Source organism: Mytilus edulis, chromosome 11 (genome assembly GCF_963676685.1).
Source record: "Mytilus edulis chromosome 11, xbMytEdul2.2, whole genome shotgun sequence".
In the NCBI taxonomy this organism is placed as follows: Eukaryota; Metazoa; Mollusca; class Bivalvia; order Mytilida; family Mytilidae; genus Mytilus; species Mytilus edulis.
The window spans coordinates 43,426,048-43,442,697 of NC_092354.1; the positions used below are offsets into that span (position 1 = coordinate 43,426,048).

At 31.3% G+C, this 16,650-nt stretch overlaps 2 long non-coding RNA genes across 3 annotated transcripts; one reads left to right on the plus strand and one right to left on the minus strand.

Moving 5' to 3' along the window:
• The first annotated feature begins 4,778 nt into the window (after positions 1 to 4,778).
• Positions 4,779 to 14,143, plus strand: LOC139495634 (uncharacterized). The gene is made up of 7 exons (XR_011657415.1): positions 4,779 to 4,890; positions 5,699 to 5,726; positions 8,553 to 8,580; positions 9,101 to 9,145; positions 9,696 to 9,869; positions 10,963 to 11,071; positions 12,818 to 14,143. It is a non-coding gene; the product is annotated as an uncharacterized lncRNA (long non-coding RNA).
• Positions 11,065 to 15,933, minus strand: LOC139495635 (uncharacterized). 2 transcript variants are annotated; one of them, XR_011657417.1, is made up of 4 exons: positions 14,561 to 15,933; positions 12,874 to 12,975; positions 12,458 to 12,679; positions 11,065 to 12,010 (listed from the first exon to the last, which is right to left on the minus strand). It is a non-coding gene; the product is annotated as an uncharacterized lncRNA (long non-coding RNA). The 2 variants fall into 2 exon arrangements; XR_011657416.1 differs by lacking the exon at positions 14,561 to 15,933 and adding an exon at positions 13,484 to 13,581.
• Between the last annotated feature and the right edge of the window lie 717 nt (positions 15,934 to 16,650).

Here is a 16,650-nt window from a genome sequence, read left to right on the forward strand (position 1 = left end):
GGGTGATATTCTATACTACCGACCACCTTTGTGGTTTCGTTGGAGAATGGTTGCCCGAAGGCATTGTTTCGAACCGCTGTCGGATCAAAGAAAGACGTTTAAATTGATATTTTCGATTTCAACACATAGCACACGGCATCAAGTATTCAGAGCAAATGAATCAGAAATATGTCCGGGCAGGATGACCTTTTTTTACTGCGAGCTGTTACATTGTGTATCATTACAATAAAACTCATACTCAACGTGAAGGTCTAGTAAAAAAACAACGATTATATTCATATTACATTTAATCCTGAATACGCAGTTAATTTATTTCTGGATGTTTATGAGCAACCCATTTTTACCATAATGAATATCTCGTTACTCTATAGTAAAGTGTTTTATTTTACTGGTTTCATTCGTTTTTTATTTCCATTGATCGAAATTAAGAAAGCATTGTGATGTTTTTCTATCACACTATATTTGTTGGTGTCTGCTGGGATATCTTTGAGGATCTCCTCATTTTTAGTCATGGAGCGGTTTTGTGCTGGAAATTCTGTAATGGCATTCCTCGAATACATAGATACTGAATGTTTTGATTTGTCTGTGTCCTTGATTTGCTGTCTTTTTAATGCATACCCTTATCCACATTTATTCGAAGGATTAACCTTGGTTTATAGAAATATTGACATCTCTGGACTCCCACTGTCCGACATGTAAGCCCATAGCAATTAGTAAAAACAACAGTCAGTAAAACAATATCTTCAAATAATGAAACAATAATAAAGGTGAAATAAATTGAATATTTATAGAAATTTTGCCTATAAAAACACCACTTTGTCTACCTTTGCCTTTACAAAACACCAATTAAGAAAAATACTTGAAACAGTAAAATTTGTCACTCCTAGACGAGATTGCTATCTGTAGTCGATTTTTTTAGCCTCTAAAGGATTTTTTTCCATTCTTCTTCCCTTCTTTTAGTTTTGCTGGACAGAATATTATGTAATCCTGCAACTAGTGTGGACAACGTTATGTAATAAGATAAAACAAATAGAAAAAGACAAATGCTAACTTATACGTTTGTTTTAGATCTTGGTAAAACATCTGGAATAAAATTAAAAATGATCCAAAGTCCATACACGATTTAATTTTGATTCCAATCATGAACTCTTAACACCATATTGTAAACTAATCTCATTGTCAGTCGTCCTTTATCCTTCAACTTGTTTATTTAAGTTTTGGTACCATTGAATTGTATGTAATACACTGTGTCTAAACCACACCGGCAAAATTTGTTCGGACTCGATGGTATCTAACATCCGGCACAATGACGGAACATTAATAGACAGAAGAAAGCTAGGTTTCTCCTTATTTTATTATTTTTTTTATGATATCGAAGAATATAAATACACATACAACTATTTTCTATTGTGATATGCAATATTTTCTACAACCGTTCTATATTAATGGAGAAATAAGTAAAAATGCACGTCAAAATGACGAATTGAGTGAACCTTGCCTCGAAATTGTTTAATTTCTCGTTAAATTGTTCACATTGTATGGAAAGAAAGGTACGGGAAGATAGATATTGACACGGAGATTGCAAATTTAGTTATTATGAGCATCTCAATAATTGTAACTCTGTGTATGGAACGAAAGAAATGGGTCATGTCAAAATGGAACTCGCCGGTTTCGTCAATGTATACAACCCGGTTTCGTCATAGATGCATAACCCGGTTTGGTCAAATAAAGAAAATCATAATCGCATTACATTATAATTGATTATTTAACTTCAGCGTTCAAAAGGAGTTTTGTGGGTCGTTCGAAAACAAGTTCGTTCACCGGACAGCGGCTTATTATTTATATGAGTCTCAGATTCAAATAAATAATAAGCAAATTCCTACTCTTATAGAACACAAATATTTTAATTTTACTTTGCATTCCGAACTTTTTTAACAGCATATTGAGATTAAAGCTCTCTTAATATGCGTTTTCTATATGAGTTATGGGAAAATATGTTGAACATGTTTAAACTTGAAATTAAAGTTTACGGTCTTAAAAATAGAAACACACAATTGATATGTGATTTTCTCGCACAAAAGAATGGACACCTTTATAAGTAATCTAATCATTCCATGTATGTAATCTTTTCTACCATCGTTAAAAATAAATCTTCTTAAGGATAAACGTTGATAATAAGACAAATGTATATGCATGCATAATCGACATAGAAAATGAATGTAGGATTACAACTACCATGCATTAAAATAAAATTTATTTATCACTAATTGTAACTATACTGCTATGTATAAATTAGTATAATAGTCTCAGGTCATCGATAAAATTCAATAATAATTATTTTGTTAACATTATTAAAAAAAACGAATCTGTACTGTCGCCATTGTGTTATGATGATCGTACACTGACGTTGTGTTATGATGATCGTACACTGACGTTGGTCAATATATTTTGACAATATATACGGACAGACGGATTCAGTTTATTTCAAAGTGGGAGTATTTCGAACAACTTTTACATACCGCCGAGCGTAGCGAGTCGAACAATATTTTGATTATTTTTTGCTTTACAAAATCGTTAAATACAGGAATCAATATAGTTTTGGCAACCGCAGGTGGGGTCGGGGCGTGCAACCTATACGTCATCTAGATTCGCCACTTATCTTATAAAGTGTATACCGAATTAAAATATTGTAAGAAATGAGAAAACAGGGACACCCGGGAAATCGGATTATGTGAGTTGGATTATGTTTATTATAATAAATGCCGAGTATCAAGTTTTTTTTATCGATTTCTATACATTTTTCTCAAATATATATAAAAGTTATATAGGAAAATGACAAGGCAGACAAATATACAAATAAATCGACTTGGCCGATATCCTTATAAAACTTATTGACCTTTAATTACGATTTTTTTTTCATTTCTTTGCGTTTTTACACGCCCGTCCCAATTTGGACAGGACGTATTATTGTATACACCCGTCTGTCCGTCCGTCCTTCCATCCGTCCGTTCCTCCATCTATCAGTCTTTCGGTCCGTCCGTCCGTCCGTCCGTCTAGCTATCCGTCTATCTTTCTGTCCAGCGTAAACATGTCGCACCGTAACTAGAGAACAGCTTATCTAGTTTTCATGAAACTTAACAAAGATATTTCTTGAAATGGTCAAACGATTTGTAAATAGATATAGGAAGATGTGGTGCGAGTGCCAATGAGACAACTCTCCATCCAAATAACAATTTAAAAATTAAACCATTATAGGTTAAAGTACGGCCTTCAACACGGAGCCTTGGCTCACACCGAACAACAAGCTATAAAGGGCCCCAAAATTACTAGTGTAAAACCATTCAAACGGGAAAAACCAACGGTCTAATCTATATAAACAAAACGAGAAACGAGAAACACGTATATATTACATAAACAAACGACAACTACTGTACATCAGATTCCTGACTTAGGACAGGTGCAAACATTTGCAGCGGGATTAAACGTTTTAATGGGCCCAAACCTTCTCCCTTTTTCTGAAACCTTTTAGTGAAAATCAAATTAAATCTTTTTTGAGTTACAGAACTTTAAGTAAAACAGGAGTGTGTTTTTTTTTAACATGTCGCGCCATATCTCAAAATGATTTATCATTATTGCATCAAACTTTACACACTTCTTAGTAATATAAATCTTAACTTCTGCATACTTTAAGGTGATGTTTTAAATTTAGTTTTTAAGCGTTACTTAGGTTTTCTTTGTAAAAAAAAAAGGGGGTCACATACTGCGATGTATCTCAAAACCTATATAAAAAAAATATCATAATGTTAATGTTAAAAAAATAATTAGATATCAGTGTTTGCTATTGAGTATTTATATTCCATTTAAAATTAGTTTGAAGATCAGTGAAATAACGGATACGACTTTCATTAGGAAAATGTGTAGTACTATAATTACCTATGTAAATAAATGTAAACACGCCAAGTTTACTTTATAATACATATATATTTAAATTCTTTCGAAAGACAATGTTCAGATCCGTGTTAACGTTGCTTTTCATAAATTGTTGGTTTTAAAAAAATATAAAAAACAGGGTGATATATATAGACGAAACCGGGTGTTGTGTAGTAAATAACAATGACGAAACCGGTGTATTTTTATTTGACATGACCCATTTCTTTCGTTCCATACACATAAATACAAGTATTGATTTGCTCATAATGACTAGTTTTGCAATCTCTGTGTCAGTATCTATCTTCCCGTGCCTTTCTTTCCGTACAATGTGAACAATTTAAAGAGAAATTAAACAATTTCGAGGCAAGGTTCACTCAATTCGTCATTTTGACATGCATTTTGACTTATTTCTCCGTTAATATAGAACGGTTGTAGAAAATATTGCATCTCACAATAGAAAATAGTTGTATATGTATATATATTCTTCGATATCATTAAAAAAATAAGAAAATAAGGAGAAACCTATCTTTCTTCTGTCTATTGATGTTCCGTCATTGTGCCGGATGTTAGATACCATCGGCACACGGATAATAGTTACGCTGAACGGTGCCCACTGGTCACCCTATAAATAGTACTCTTCTGTGTAGTAATATTGTAGTTCTAAAAATAGAAAACCAAAAATAGACAATTCTTCTTTCTATTTAGCAATACACCATAGATCTAAAGCCTGTCACCGTCTGTATTATCTGTAAGTAAAATTAACGTACTGAGCAATTGAATACAATGACATGAATGAATAACACAAACTTCAGTTTAATGAAGTTATTCAAAGCAAAATATTTGTTTCATCCATTTTGCATGATTTGTCATTTGTGATGACACGTTTTTTAAATGTTCGAGTCACAGACTAGAAGGAAATCTTCTTTTTTCAGAAGTCCGCGGAAAATGTAGATAAGAGTGGTATGTATGCATTTAATGTATTGTATGAAAACATTTAATATGATGGCAACATACCCTATGTTTATATAAAGCTGCAACTATCAATCTTTTTGAACTTAAAATTTGCAATCGTTTCTGGTAAAATGGCTACTTAGGCTTGATTGAACGAATCATTTTTTGTTTCATGATTACCTGACACAAATATTTAATTAGATTACATGTGGTCATCTTAACCAGAAATAAGATTAGTTAACCTCTGTTGGCCTTAATATGCTAGAATGGGGTAACTTCTGGTCACCTTATTCATATATAGGATTTGGTGACCTCTGGTCACCTTCTGTAAATATTGGATTTGGTGACCTCTGGTCACCTTATGTAAATATTAGATTTGGTGATCTCTGGGATCTTATGTTAATATTGGATTTGGTTCCGTCTTGTCATCTTATGCAGATTTCAGATTTAGTTATCTCTGGTAATTAACATTTTCATACAAGTAGTTGATGTTTTTCATATTATTTGTAAAAAGTTTGAGACAATCAAAGAAAAAGAGAAAAGAAGAAGAACAGGTTTGATATACATTATAGGTCAACAAGAATATAGAATATTATTTTATTAAGTTTGATATATCGATAAAACTTTACACAATGAACATTATCTTTCACGATCATCTACAAACAAATCTAAGAAAAATCCGTGATCTTTCAAACATTGCCAAGGACATGGACAGTTGACAATTTAGTCAATTTCTTCTTTTCCTCATCAGACACTTTTGGATACATAAAATTGAATTTACTAATACAATTATCATATGTTTATCTTCTTTTTTCAGAAGTCGTCAGAAAATGTAGATGAGAGTGGTATGTATGCATTTAATTTATTGTAATAAACATTTAATATGATTGAAACACACAGAATGTTTATATAATGCTGCAACTATTCAACTATTATTCTTTTTGAACTTAATATTTGCAATCGTTTCTGGTAAAATGGCCACTCAGGCTTGATTGAACAAATCATTTTGTGTTTATTGATTACCTTACACAAATATTTATTTTGATCACATGTGGTCATCGTAACCAGAAATGGGATTTGATAACCTCTAGTGGCCTTAGCATGCTAGAATGGGGAAACATCTGGTCCCCTTATTCATATAATGGAATTGGTGACCTCTTGTCACCTTTTGATAATATTGGCTTTGGTGACCTCTGGTCACCTTGTGTTAATATTGTATTTGGTAACCTCTGGTCACCTTATTCATCTATTAGATTTGGTTACCTCTGGTCACCTTATTCATAGTTTAGATTTGGTTACCTCTGGTCACCTTATTCATATTTTAGATTTGGTTACCTCTGGTCACCTTATTCATATTTTAGATTTGGTGACCTCTGGTCACCTTATGTTAATATTGGATTTGGTTATCTCTGGTCACCTTATATTAATATTGGATTTGGTTATCTCTGGTCTCCTTATGTTTATATTGGATTTGGCTATCTCTGGTCACCTTATGTTTATATTGGATTTGGTTACCTCTGGTCACCTTATGTTAATTCTAGCTTTGGTTACCTCTGGTCACCTTATGTTAATATTAGATTTGGTGACCTTTGGTCACCTTATGTTTATAATGGATTATGTTACTTCTTGTCACCTTATTCATATATTAGATTTGTTGACCTCTGGTCACTTATGTTAATATTGGATTTGGTAATCTCTGGTCACCTTATGTTTATATTAGATTTGATTATCTCTGGTCCCCTTATGTTTATATTGGATTTGGTTAGAAACGTCGCACGCTACTGGTGTTACTTTGGTGAAATCACGGACAAGACACATTCATCTTGTTAATTTTTAAACATAAACTATGATATTATAAAGTGTTGTATATCATTTTAAAGCTTTTAAACTCTTCTTTCAGATTATTGCAATTTTGTATATGTAACAGACCATTTTCATTAATTAAAACTCAATAAAACCTTTATTTTGAAATATGATTTCCTTGTCCCGCGTTACACTTTTAGTTTTGTGAAATTCTGAATACCGTAAAAAACATATAATCTTTTTACCAAACGATATAAAAGATTGTCTAGCACAAGCAATTTATAAGTGGTTTATGACGTAATGTCGATTTTTCTCTTTTGAAAAGACGGAAATATAAGAAAAAGGGATCAAGATGATACAAATTATGTGTCCCATGCAAGAAAGGTTGTCGTAATTTTTTTAAATTATCCCAGAAAGGTAATTCCAGAGCAATCCCCATGTCGAAAGTAAATAATTCTTATACTAGTATTTTGTACAAAGATCACACTTTTGCATCATGCAATAATCAGGAATTTTTAAAGCAAATTCATTTTATTCGAGTTGATTAACAATGTCCGACATTTTGTCCCCTTCAAACCAAATTAAAGATAGGGTTACGTTTTCTGTGTTTTCATGATGTTTATTTAATACAGTGCCATTCGCTACATAATTTTTTTTATAATGGATAAAAGTACCCAATTTTATCTCTATTTTGATATTAAATTCCCATAAATTAAATCTAAGATACAAGATATCAGAGAAAACTAAAATGTCCGACACAATGTCCCCACATACAATTTTGACGTTATTTTATAAAATATGCTTCTAACGTTCCGTCTAATTGTCATGATTGCGGTTTTCACAGACGATTTGGAATACGGCTACTTTATTTTGTTGCTTAATAAGAAAACTTTAAAATTAATGTTTTATTTTGAAGCTCTACCGATTCACAAAGAAGGGGTGGGAAGAGAGCTTGATTTCCTCGCGGAACTGAAGTGTTTTCCGGACTTTAATAGTCGGATCCGCTATAATGCAAATTGATAGAAAACAAACCAGCTATAATAATTGTTCTCGCTAATTCCTTTGCATATATTTGTGCAGAAATGCCATGCTAGATATGCCGTAGTCCTTTTGCCTTGACATTCTGGAGTGCAAAAAATAATGCATTTGCAGTGCATAGTTTATCCATAAAAAAAAATCGATTGCCCTTATAATTGAAATGTATATAATCAAATGGTTTCATTTCAAGTTACTTTTTTATTTTTAATAAAACTAAAGCTTAACATCTTTTATCTAAGAAAAAAAATCCTTTCTTAGGGAAAAATTCAATCCTTTAAAATTTATTGTAAAAAGCCATCTGAACAACATGCATTCCAACGTTTTTATTTTGTCTTACGTCTTTGAGTGTGTAACGTTAGGTGACACCAGTATCGTGCGACGTTTCACACCTCTGGTCACCTATGTTAATTCTAGCTTTGGTTACCTCTGGTCACCTTATGTTAATATTAGATTTGGTGACCTCTGGTCACTTTAGGTTAATATTGGATTTGGTTATCTCTGGTCATCTTATGTTATAGAATATTATTACATGAAGTTTAATATGCCTATAAAACTTAACACAATAGACATTATCTTTCATGATCATCTACAAACAAATATAAGAAAAATCCTTGACCTTGCAAACATTGCCAAGATCATTGGCAGTTGATAATTAAGTAAAATAATACTGATACTCATTGATCATCTACAAACAAATATAAGAAAAATCCTTGACCTTGCAAACATTGCCAAGATCATTGGCAGTTGATAATTAAGTAAAATAATACTGATCCTCATAAGATAATTGAATTTACTAATACATTTATCATATATTTATATTCTTTTTTCAGAAGTCCTCAGAAAATGTAGATGAGAATGGTATGTATGCATTTAATTTATTGTGTCAAACCTTTAATATAATGAAAACATACACTATGCTTATATAATGCTGCAAATATAATTCTTTTTGAACTTAAATCTTGCAATTGTTTCTGGTAAAATGGCCACTTAGGCTTGATTGAACAAATCATTTTTTTTGTTTCTTGATTACCTTACACAAATATTTAATATTGATTACATCTAAACAAGAAATGGGATTTGTTAACCTGTGGTGGCCTTAACATGCTAGAATGGGGTAACTTCTGGTCACCTCATTCATATATTGGATTTTGTGACATCTGGTCACCTTGTGTTATTAAATTTGGTTACTTCTGGCCACCTTATGTTAATATTGGATTTGGTGACCTCTGGTCACCTTATGTTATTAGATTGGGTGACCTCTGGTCACCTTATGTTAATATTTGATTTGGTTACCTCTGGTCACCTAATGCTGATTTCAGATTTGGTTACCTCTGGTCATCAAAACATAAGTCATGTTATGTTTTTTTATCATTTGTAGGAATTGTAAGACAATCAAAGAAAATGAAAAAAAGAACAAGAACAGGTTTGATATGCATTACTGGTTCAGCAAGACTATATTTTATTGTATATTAGTCAATACACTTGATTCTCAAAGAAAACAGTTTTTGCTGGTTAAATTACATATATTGGTGATCTCGTGTTTTTTTTTAAAGCATTCATAGAGTAGTTACATGGTAGGTAAGGAATGGTGAATGGGTCGAAAGGAACATTCAAACTAAAATTTGGAGAACAAACTGACAAAGCTGGACCAAAAAATTAAAAAAGATTGAAATTCAAATTGCAATCATTATAATTCAATATAGAAAAAATAAAACTGAGCAACATAAACCCCACCAAAAACCAGGGTGGTCTCATGTTATCTAGAATGGTTAGCAAATCCAGCTCATTATGCGGTGCCCATGATATTGTTCATGTTTGAGTTTAGGATCCCTCGGTATATTACTGTATCATTAGAAATCATATGTCTACTGTGAATCATATATATGTCACTTTGTCAATCTGTTAGACATTTTTTTAAGTTGTAAGAAATTTCATAACGGTGCCTAATATGTCTTATTCCATATATTTTTTAGCTTAACTGCAAGAAAAGATCACAACTGTATCTCACTTCAGTTCCAGGTGATGTTGACTATCAAGTTAAATGCTTTAACCGAGGCTCCTGTCGATAACGAATCAACCAAAAAGACTGTTTTCCGAAAAATGAAAGGGACATCTGCCCCAAAAAAGGATGACAATGAAAAAACTAAGTAAGTGTTTGAGGGGAATTCAATTGTTCAGATTTTACGAACATTGGATCTATAATGGCTACAAAAGCAATCGTCTTCTTGACATCCTTATTACATACTAAGAGTATGGAATAAAATACACAATAGAAAATGCAAACAACTAGATTAACATGAAATATATAAAACATACATTTTCCAAATACCACGATCATTATGTATTCATCTTCTTAACAATCAATTATACAATGAGTATTCTCATCTATTTTTCAATAATTATTCTAGACTAAATTTGAAACAAAATTCAGTTCATAAATTCATAATCAAGTCTATAATGCAATCTATCTTTTTGCACTCGAGGTCTACAAATGTATTATATAGAAAATGAACAATTGTGTTAATTGCGAATGGAAATGATTCAAACACAAACATACTACCAGCTGTTCAAAAATAGATTTTGTTTGAATATAACTATATGGACACGGGTAATATGCCAAAGAGAAAACAACCCGACCAAAACGTAAAAACAACTCAAGGTTGTGCAAGTTTCATATTTCTCTGTGTACTAAATAATAAACTTATCAAAGCAAACTGACATGCAATCAATCATTTTAAAATTAATCGCATCGTTAGAATACGAACTATAAAATCATATACAATCTACTTCTTACAGGTCATAAACGTAAAACAATCCACACTACATTTTTATCGGAAAGCTAGGTAGAACAATTGATGTACAAATTACTATTTAATTTGGCCTTACAATTCGACTTGGTCCTATGTTTTATTGTAGATATGTATAACATTGCTATTCTCATTTATTTTAAACGGTTTAACATGCTCTGTTTTATTGTAGCTAGAAAACATTTGAAATTATTGAATAAAATATTTGTTATTAATGACATAAATTAAACATTATAGTACCAACATACTAAAACATTTTAAAAAGAATATTTAAGTCAATTAAATACATTTTTGTAAAGTATTTTCTTTGTTCAGATTAAATTAGTCTTATTAAAACTAGAAGTCAGAATTAAAATAGTGTCATTATATAAAATAATGTAGGTAAAGAAATGTCCTGTAATAATAAAACTGCTGTCTTAACTTATATTTGCAGAGAATTTATTGGCCATGTTATAGACGAACTAAATAAAACAAATGTTAACAAGGCAATGCATGGGAAAGTTTTGATGCCTTTTGGAAGACAATAGAGACAATGCTGCCAGGTAATGATTTATTAGACGCATCACACGTATTATCTTAACTTCAAACATATTTGATCATTTGCTTAAAACATATTACCTACTTGAGACAGCAAACAGACCTAGTCAAATGTATATATATATAGCCAATTTATCTGTTTGACAAAATCTTCATTAGGAATAGGTATTAGTTATATTAAATTATATACATTTGGTAACATCAGTATCTTTGCAAAACATATCAAGAGCAAACTGTATATGTCCTACTTTTAACGGCTTTATGCACCAATGTAACATATAAATATTTTGAATGAATATCAAGAAAAAGCAGTTTTTCTAAATCAGTATAATATTTCATTATTTTGGTCATTGAAATAGTTTACGAATGGATTCTTTCTTTCTGTGGGTCGATTTGAAACTGCCATCATCATTAACTTTACGCCCCTGTTTTTTACAACACACTTTCGGCTTACTAAAGAGTCATGATCAGTTTTTGAACTTTTGGATTTTCTGCTTGGAAACAGCGGATGTTGCTTTCGCTTTCTTGTTGTTTTGGAAAAGTTGGTTGTCTTATAAATATGTAATGCCGTTGTGATTGCTTGTAAAATAGTCTCTTTTTTTCACGTCAATTGTCAGGAAGTTATCATTGTTTACATATATATTCCCTCAATTTTTCTTTTAATAGCCTGTTCCGTTGTTTCTTTGTCTTCCTTTAATTGTTGTCTTGTTTCATCAATTGGGGTAGACTATATGTCAGGTGATGAAAATACCATTTTTTGCTACCATCACACAAATACAATGTATACCATGGCTATTGGCAAAACATGTACATTTAAATGAGGTCAAATAAACAACTGATACATTTCCCAATCTGGACAAAACCTCTAGATCTGCGCCCTACAGTGAGGTCGATGTTCCTTTTAGACGCAATAAATTCAGCTAAATGAACATGCTTACACATCCCTAAAAAATAGGAGAGAATGGAACATAAATAACTGCATTATACCTTTATGTTTTACTTTCAATTGTACAACCTTCAAACAAAACCACTAATGAACATTCAGTAAAGATTAACTTAAATTAAATCGCATTGTTTTAGAAAAATTGATGAGTCAAATGACTATTTGCACTTGTATTATAACCTGATGACGCCTTGTTGGAAGACAAAAACAATCAAAATCGAGGAGACTCTTAACCCAAAAGACATTCACAACAGTAAAAAAATAAAATAATAAACAACGCGAATTCCACTAAAAACCTGAAGTAGAATTAGATGCTCCAGAAGGCTAAGCATTTGTGTGACCATATACGGCACCCGCGACATTAATAATCTTGATTTCAACAATTCTTACTTGATGGTGTACTTTTAAACATTGTTGAACTGACTTAAGATAATAAAAAAAAACATACCTCTTGTTGTTGCAGCTGGACAATTGCACACTACATTGACAATGTCTACATTATAAATCGTCCCAAATGCTGTCTGTGATGGAACATTCTGTGGATGAAGTCCATTGCACCATTTGTTCAAGTTCTGCCTTGAGCATATTCTCTGCTGTCAATTTACTTTTGTCTTCCCTTTGTCCTCCCATATTTTTCAAGCGACTAATCTTTGCGAGTTCATCTAGATTGCTAAAATTACGATGTTTTTTTTATTTGAAAACATAATTCAAAGATCTATTAATAAATTATTTCTTAAAAAATTGAATTCACAGTATTTAATATTCAATGTAATTGCATATATAATTGAAATTATCTTTCTAATTTCAGACGATTCAAGTGAACGATAAGAAGAACAGGATTGTGACAAATTTAAACTTACTTACTCATAAAACATAGTTACATTTACATGGAGTAAGATTATTAAGTCCTCTACTCTGCTATTGGCATACCCACCAAGGAAATGGTATTTCATGCCCAGGAAAAACCTGAAAATGACAAAATGTTATTGAGTTTGAATTTAAGATTTATGTTTGAAGGAACAAATAGAAAGTACATAAAATTTTAATGTGTATACATTTGAATGTTATAAGTAGCATTATATTTTTTGTTTTAATGTTTTCATACACATCAGGTTTTGCTAGACTACATTTTTCATTTTTCTGCTTTTATGTAATTATCGACTTGCATTGACGATTATGATTTTTGTATTAAATTTGCATAACCCTATCATGAAAGAACGGCAATAATCTCTCCGTATAGTTAAACAATTGTAAAGTTTATATCATTTTAAGTCTTTGGTTACCCACGAAGAAGTAGGATATAGACAAAGTGTAACACTTTTTATACTTCAGGTCATAAAAACAGAGACAGTTCAGTTTATCCCCAAAATAAAATATAATTAGTTACTATTATCAAATAGATAATGATTAGATGATGCTTAAAATTTCGGATTTGTAATATATAAGGTGTATAGTAATAAAATGTATTAATAACCTTTCAACTAAGTTATTTGTATCTTGATCTTAATGAAAAAATATGTCTTCCATAGTTGGCCCATCGACATCCCAACTTGTCAGTACACCAGTTGTCTAAAAAGTAGTCTGTTATTTGTTTGGAAGGCGTCTTCTCTTGCAACATTTGAACTTTTTGAAAAGTATATTTGTTGATGAAAAATTATATTGACACAGTTCTTTTGAGTATAGGAACAGAATCTTAAGGATTAAACACGCATGTACTCATAAGCATTGTACATTTATAGGTAAGATCTTCAAATCGCATCAAGCAACTCTTTGTACTTTTAAATTATTTTACTGATATAATTCAATAGAGATTCATTGCTATATGTTTTAGTGGGTTCTTTTTATCTTTTATCAACCAAAATTTATGTTTTTTGTAAGTGTCACTAGTTCATGAGATAAATATTATTATGTAAAATTATTTATCTAATATTCTTTGCCAAAATTCAACTGAAATTTGTGTTGACGTTAATTGTATTAAATTTGATATGCAGGAAAAGATGTTTCTTTAGATGAATCTTTCTTAGCATTGTCTATTGGTCAATTGTTAAATAACTATCACTGCACGAATATGTGAATAATGTCATAGTTTAACCTGTAATTTTTAGAGACAAATATATTAAAAGATATAATTGAATGGCCTTTATTTATCTTTTATATCCATATCAGATTTGGTCTTGACTCCGAATGATGTAACTAACTGTAAACAAATAACATGACGAAAATGAAGTGTTAATAAGCAATGATATTGAATTTGAATTATTGTCAACTTTGATACCCACAAACCTTGGACATAAATCAAATCCATGATTTTCAGCCGTAGTCTTCAGAGATCTCACAACTATTTTGACAACCAGTATCATTTGACGAGATATATTACAAAAAATGAGTGCCCCGGCCTTGCTGTTTATCTCTTGCAAAAAGAGCATAGATTGAATAACCATAGGCAGTTAAACAAAACATATGTTGTAAGTTTATTGTCACACAGTTAAATTTTTGTTAAACGTATCAATATTTTAAATTGAAATTTCCATGATTATATATAAGTATATACCTTTATATGTAACATCTAAAACCACCACATTTTCTCCTAGTTTCATTATTCTTTTTCTTTGTGCTTCATTCTGGTAAATAATTACTAATGGTTATACCCCCCTACAATGTAAATGTTACATATTTATAAATGCCCATAAGTATGAGTATGAATAACATGTTTTATGTTAAAATCATGTTCATAAAATGGAAGAGAAGACGACAAACTAGCTACATTGTACTCATATTAAATAACCTATATTAAAACTGAAAAGACAAAAATGTAAACTCTATTGACAAAATATATGACGTGTGAACAAGTATAGCACTTAAAACAATCAAAGGAATAAAAAAACGAAAATACAAAACATCTATTATAAGAAGTCAGATATACGTTCAGTCTATAGAAAACTCGTCTGTACAGCTCTCATTGAATCATTTTACGGACAAAAACATATACGAAATTGAATAGACGAGTACTATAAAAAATATGTCATTTGAACATAAGGCAATCAAGTCATGTCTGAAGAACAAAACAGGGTATTAATCAGTAATTCTGAATTACTCTTTATCAGCATTATGCTTATATCAGTCATTAAGATTTACAAAAGTACATTATTATATAAGAACAATTTCTCTTTCAATTCTTGGTAGAAAATTATCTCTTCCTTCAGTATTTGTGTGCATAGCTCTGGTTCAGCTACAGCTTCATTCTGGTGAATTCTAAAACAAAGGAAGAAAAATGAAATTTAACCAACTTTTATAGAAATAGCATAGATCAATACAAGTACTGACATATACAGAACCAATGTCAACAGTACATCTGTATACTTTGACCAGAAAACACCAAAGTTCATTTACTGTGTAAAATGTTGCGGGAAGTGTTAACCAAATTTAACATCTGTATAGTGTGATACGAGATAACCGATTCCAATAAAAAATCATTGTGACCAGAGGTTACCAAAGCCAATATTTTTGAACGGAGACCGGAGGTTACTAAAATTAATATCTGTGTATGCTGACCAAAGGTAACCCCATTCCACTAAAGGGTGACTAGTAGTAACTTAAGTTAATATATGTATACGATGCCCGGAGGTAATTTCATTCAATAATACGAAAGGGTTACCCAATTCGATATCTGTGTAGGGTGACCAGAGGTAACCACATTCAATATCTTTTAAGTTGACAAAAGATATTCATTATTAATGAATTGTAACCATAAGTAACATAAGCCAATTTATTGTAGGGTGACCAAAGGTAACCATTTTCAATATGTTGTGTAGAATGACCAGAGGTTACCATAGCCAATATATATGTGGGTGACCAGAGGTTACCATGTTTGAAATATATGTAGGGTGACCAAAGGTAACCAACGTCAATATATGTTTAGGGTGACCAGAGGTAACCATATTCAATATCTTTAAAGGTGACCAAAAATAACCTTATTCAATATCTGTGTAAGGTGACCATAGGTAACCTTATTCAATATCTGTGTAGGGTGACCAGAGGTAACCATATTCACAATTTTGGTAGGGTGACCAGAGGTCACCATAGTCAATATATGTGTAGGGTGACCAGAGGTAACCATATTCAATATCTTTGTATGGTTACAAGAGCTAACCACATTCAACATCTTGGTAGTGTGACCAGAGATTACCAAATTAAACATATAAGTAGGGTTAATAAAAGTACCTAAATTCAATATTTATGCATGGTTTTCAAAAAAAAAATATTTTTTTTATCTATGTATAGTGATCCGAGGTAACCACATTCCAAAAAGCCAATTGCTATATATATTTGTTGACAATGGCAAAATAATTAGATATATGTGTACAGCGACCAGAAGTTACTATATTAATTATAAAAGTAGCGCAAAAAGTGTGAATCGAGATATCCGATGCTAACCAAATTCATTTTTTGTGAATTGTTATCATAGGTAACATAAGTCAATTTATTGAATGTTGACCAAAGGTTACCATTTTCAATATCTTTGTAGGATGACCAGAAGTAACCATAGCTTATATCTGTGTGGGTGACCAGAGGTAACCATTTTCAAAATATGTGTTAGATGACCCGAGGTAACCTCATTCAATATCTGCATAGGGTGACCAG